Raw genomic sequence first — 6000 nt, 5'->3', positions numbered from 1 at the left:
TTCTCACCTCTCCGCAGATCAATCATTAACTCGTTACTGCCGAGTGTCGGCGAATTATATGAATTAAGGTTAGGTTTGCCCTTGATTCTGCTCGACATTTCAGGGCCACGTCCACGGACGATAATTTTATAGTAATTAGATTACTGTGCCGGGAACAACCTAACCCAATCGAGTGATTTGCGGGATGTTTTCGTGAATGTTTGCGTTGTGATCGTGTCTTCCCTCCTGCTGCAGCATCTTGAGTGCCGGAGCTTCTAGTGGGATAAACGTCTTTATTCTTTATAAGGTAAGTGCAGCTAACCAATTAATCGTTACAAAATGAATTAAGTACCTATCACAATCATTACAAAAAATAGCTAAACAAGAAATACGTCTGATTATGAGACTCACAGCTCATGTGTCTTGAGGGTTGTAAATTTATGTAAGTAACATAAGTTTTCTGAGGATTTAATTGTGAACGAGTTCAACAATTTTATTTGTATTTAATGATTATTGTTATGAACCTTGGTTCTGAAATTTGAGACAACCGGTTGAAGTGGAATAACGTGTTACAATTTTCCACGACCAACGGCAAAGTACGACACAAAAAATTAGAATACTAATGGTAATTTCTCTGTAAGTTCTATAAAAATATAGATTTGTTTTGTCAGTAACTTCAGAATTCATTTAGTACATTCAATCGAATAGCACTAGAAAATAACCAGTTACAATGACAAAAGTAGGCCTATTACTTTGTTACAATTTAACCTCTGTTCTGATGCTGTCCTTTTAAATTTCATCCATTGACTCCTACATGTTTACTATGTACTAAGAATAATTTATGTTGGCAATATGTGTGAATGAATTGAAGCTATGTAAACAAGATGCAAGTATTGTATTGAATGGCCAGTTCAGAGAATGCCAGGTATTTCCTACCCTTCTGAGAGGGGTGGCTATAAAAACTTCTCTACCTGATTGCCTAGGGTGGCTGAAATAGTCCTATGCCAGCTTGAATCATTGTAGAAAAACCATGCAAAGATTTCTTTCAATCCCTCTGCTACAACAAGACATCCTAATAATTCGGAGATGTTATTGCATTTACATTATCAACTTGTACATTATATGACTATCTATGTATAAATAGTTATATTACAAGGCTATTCCTTAGTTAGCTCCACAGTTGAAATAAGAATAAAGTTGAACATAATCCAAACAAATTTAAGTTCTGGGTGGCCGAAAGCAGATTTCCCATATTGATTCCATAATAAACATGCCTCGCAGCAAATTAAGGCATAACATAGATTTTTAGATACTCAATTAAACAATTCAACATAATAAGTGCTCTCATTAAAATATTCTTATTTTAAACACCAAGTATTTTTTACAAAACAAATACGTACAAATGTATTTCAAGAAACTTGTTTAATGAAAATTTTGGGATTTTTTATAATTAACATCCTCAAATCAAACATTTCCAATAAATAAACTCTATAATCAATGAAATAAGGGTTTGAAAACCCAAACTATATCTATTTTATTTTTTTGTTAAATTTCAAACCTTGTTCTTTAGTTTATTTCACCTATCTAAATTCTATTAATTCTTCTAAAATGTGCTAAATACATTTAATACTTTCCAAAACGTGCTTTAAATTCACAAAATATTATCTCTTAAACAAACTATGGGAGTTTTAAATACATAATTTGTAAGAATACAGCAAGTAAAATATATATATATATATCTAGGTATACTCAAAGTATAAAAATTGAATTTTTCGGTAACACTTCTTTTGAATGCATTTCAAAATACAGTAGTTTATTGAAATTGTACTAATTTAGTATATATTTATAATGTAAATTTTACCCTAGAAGAAAGCGAACATGTTTAAGCAAAACCTAATTATGTTATCTTTGCTTCATGATTATCAACGATAATGCTTAGATAATATAGGGTACGACGTGATAAGGTCGGCGACTTTATCGGGAGACGCATCATAGATCGCTTAATCTCCGCCTATGTTGTCTTGAACAGTATACACGTTTATAATAGTGGATGGCAATGTAACAAAAAAGGCGTACAGTGGTTAAGGTTGGTTCTTGGTAACCTCGCCCTTAGAGTTTCTTGTTTTTTTATTTCAATAAAGTAAGGAATGATTTGTTTTTGGTGTCATATATAAATTGACGGTGTGTTACTATTAAACAATAACTGTTGTTTAAACGAAATTAAAAATTGTATTAATTGAAACAAAAAACAGGAGGTTTATGTTATTCAAATTTGTTCAAACAAACCAAAATTACGTGTTATTGTACTAAGATTTGCATTTAATTCGCCACTACGTTTACATATTAAAACATTAAAAACTGTAGTTGGTTATGCCATACAGAATGTTTAAACTCACCGTTATGAAAAGTAACATAATTACTGTATTCATAATCTAATACACAACTTACCACGTTCAGGGAACACCCTGTATATCAAATACTAATAATATTAAAAATACTGACAGCCGCCTGAGAGCATTATTGTTATTGTTGTATGCTCTACAAAACTGTTATAATATAAGCGAACTTAACTTTTTGGAGACCACCCAATAACACAAAAGAATTTCAAGAAAATTAAGATGTATTAAACAGAACAACAGTGGTTCGGAAAACACATTCTCCACTTTTTGCTTAGAATTTATACTTCCTAAAATGGGCTTCCAGGATACTTGAAAATACGGGCTGGTATTTGTATTACTTACATAATATGTATTCTACTACTAAATTGTCTTTAGTTTCTTCAAACCAAGCCATTCCTGTTGAAAAGTATTGGGATACAAATCGATATGTATTTTTGTACAGGATATATGTATTGTGTATGCAACTAAACAAATTTTTAGACATGAAATTATTAATTGTGTTTTTACTGCCGCTCAGATGTTGACGTCCTCTGCGTGCATTGCGCATAGACGCGGCAGATGGTCGGCGACGAACAAACATAGACAAAAATATGAACTTTAAGTTAAATATTATTTACAAATATTACGATATTTCGTAACTTTGATTGTGCAATGTTGAGTCTTCATACACTAAATGTAACAGAAACACGTTATGGTGATCGGCATATGACTATCGTAATAATTAATGAAAGTACGCGAATGTAAATCGACGAAAAATAAATTTGTTTTGTTTGTTGGCGATTTTAATGCCATCATACTAGTAATAAAGACTATAATGCCATATTAGATATTCTGTTTATATCAGAGACGACTATCTTGGACTGGAAAGATCTGCCCTTTGAACGTTGGGAGTCCGAAGATTACATTCTCACTCGATAATGGAAGGGAAATCCATCTAAAAATAAAAAGTACACATTGAAAACAAATTTAAATTTGAGCTTCTCGCTATGGGAAGCAATAAATAGTGTCTCTAGAGTTTCTTAAGTCTTACAATTACTTTAATTAATTATATAGAATACATTTTCCACCTTTCCCTATTAAACAAATTAAAATTAACACAAGATGTGGTTGTTTTAAATACTATCAAATTATAATTGATTTTATATAAAAGATTTTAAGTTTATATGTTTATCGGTTTAGAGATATATTTTTAGATATTTGTTAGTATAAAATATTTCATATTTTATAAAATATTTCATTGTTTAGAAAGTTTTAATTATCCCGAAATACATATTCCAGACATATAGTGGTTATGAAGAGAAAACGGGTGTAGATCGGGTAGAACAAGATGACAAATAATGGTACCGTACAGGTGTAGATCAGGTAGAACAGACTGACAAGTAATGGTACTGTACAGGTGTAGATCAGGTAGAACAGACTGACAAGTAATGGTACTGTACAGGTGTAGATCAGGTAGAATAGAATGACAAGTAACGGTACTGTACATGTGTAGATCAAATGTAACAGGATGACAAGTAATGGTACTGTATAGGTGTAGATCATGTGTAACAGGATGACAAGTAACAGTACTGTACAGGTGTAGATAAGGTAGAACAGAATGACAAGTAACGGAACTGTACATGTATAGATAAGGTAGAATAGAATGACAAGTAACGGTACTGTACATGTGTGGATCAAATGTAACAGGATGACAAGTAATGGTACTGTATAGGTGTAGATCATGTGTAACAGGATGACAAGTAATGGTACTGTATAGGTGTAGATCATGTGTAACAGGATGACAAGTAACAGTACTGTAAATGTGTAGATCATGTGTAACAGGATGGCAAGCAATGGTACTGTATAGGTGTTAATTAGGTGTAACAGGATAACAAGTAACGGTACTGTACAGGTTTAGATCAGGTGTAACAGGATAACAAGTAATGGTACTGTGCAGGTTTAGATCAGGATGACAAATAATGGACCATACAGGTGTATATCGGTTTGAGAATGCACATGAATGACACAGAGATTGTTGTGTTGAGTTTAATATATTGGAAGGTGATGAGTTGTGGTTTAAAGAAACGCCCTGCGCGGCTTCTTGCTAAAGTCTATCGTGTTAAGGGATTTGTATGTTATCCGTGGTCGGGAATTTGTGGATACGACTGGCCAGCGAATGTTACACAGCAGTGTCGCCGATGGGCGAAGATTAACGCCTACAATATATTGGATAGTTATCCTACAGATTTGTAATATTATTGTACGTAACTAGAAAGACTACATTAAATGTAACACGTCTGGATAGTCACTAAACTTAACGGAGAAATGCCCTTACATCAAAATGGCCGTGGTAGTCCTGCCCCTAGCGGCTACAGAGCGAACAAGCGTGACGTGACGTTCCGTGACGCGTAACGAAAGTATCCAGAGTGCGCCAAAAGAAGTATTCATTTTAATGAAACTAGCCATTTTAAAGGGCCTAGGATAAAGTAAACACGTTTTACAATGATTCAAGTACTTTTTAGCCTAAATTTGCTTAAGATTATTCAAAGTAGTTTAAATTTAAATGGTGTTCACGTTGTTTACGTGACAGGGAGAATCAAAGACGATATCATGAACAAATACTTTTTACGACAATCATTGATTGTATATACACAGTTTTTGAAGTGACTACTTTTGGTGGGCTATGGAGGTTTGTTTAAAGAATTAAAAATAAATTGATCAGATCGTTCTTACCTAATAAAGCTGTATTATAATTTAATCCTGGAAGAAAATTAGTCTTTCAGTTCATTATAATTATAAACTTACTAAATTACATTGGGCCTTACCTTACATTCACAAAATAAACGTAAGGGCGCACGATTGTTTAATTTTAGGGTAAATCAATTTTTTATGTACCCCTTCAGGTACACAGAGAAGAACTGAAAAAAAAAACATAATGAAATAATTGTGTTTGTGCAAAATAGCGAAGCCTACATACCTTTCTTGTTATACTTAGAGATTTGAAGTAAAAACACCGATTACGGGTTTTTGCCATTATTTAAAAATTCGACAGCAAATAAAAGAGCCCGGAAAAACACTGATGTCGTGAACGTGATTGTAGATGCTGTGTTTAAAAAATATTTTGCAAGGTTTTATCCCATAATTGATATTTCTTATTTTCGTTATCATAAACCCATCACTAAATTTCTAGAATATAATAATAATATCGTTTATTGTGTAAAGACATATAAACAATATATCACAACCGTTCTAAATCTAACCTAACCATTCTTGCTGACAATGGCCCACTCAAACATACATGACCTCATTCAAACTTCTCTCTTACAGTTTACAGGTCCTGCAATACGGTTTTGTGAATTTTTGTGCTCTTAATTATCCCAGAAATTCATCACAAACTCGTCAACAGAGTAAAATGCCTTTGACACCAAAATGTGTTTTCAACTGAGCTTTTAATTGGTTTTTCTCTTTGTTGTTTAATACCTTCAAGAAGACTGTTGATTAGTCTGACACCAGCTTGAGATGATAAATTTCTGAAAGCATTTGCTCTGTGTTGTTGGACCCTACCTCTAGTCTCATGACGGTGAACATACCCGCCTCGAACCAAAGCGCACTTTGATCTGGAGTAAAGGATCACTTCAATGAC

The sequence above is a fragment of the Homalodisca vitripennis genome, chromosome 3, assembly GCF_021130785.1.
Source record: "Homalodisca vitripennis isolate AUS2020 chromosome 3, UT_GWSS_2.1, whole genome shotgun sequence".
Classification (NCBI taxonomy): Eukaryota; Metazoa; Arthropoda; class Insecta; order Hemiptera; family Cicadellidae; genus Homalodisca; species Homalodisca vitripennis.
Note: the sequence above shows the minus strand (reverse complement) of the source record.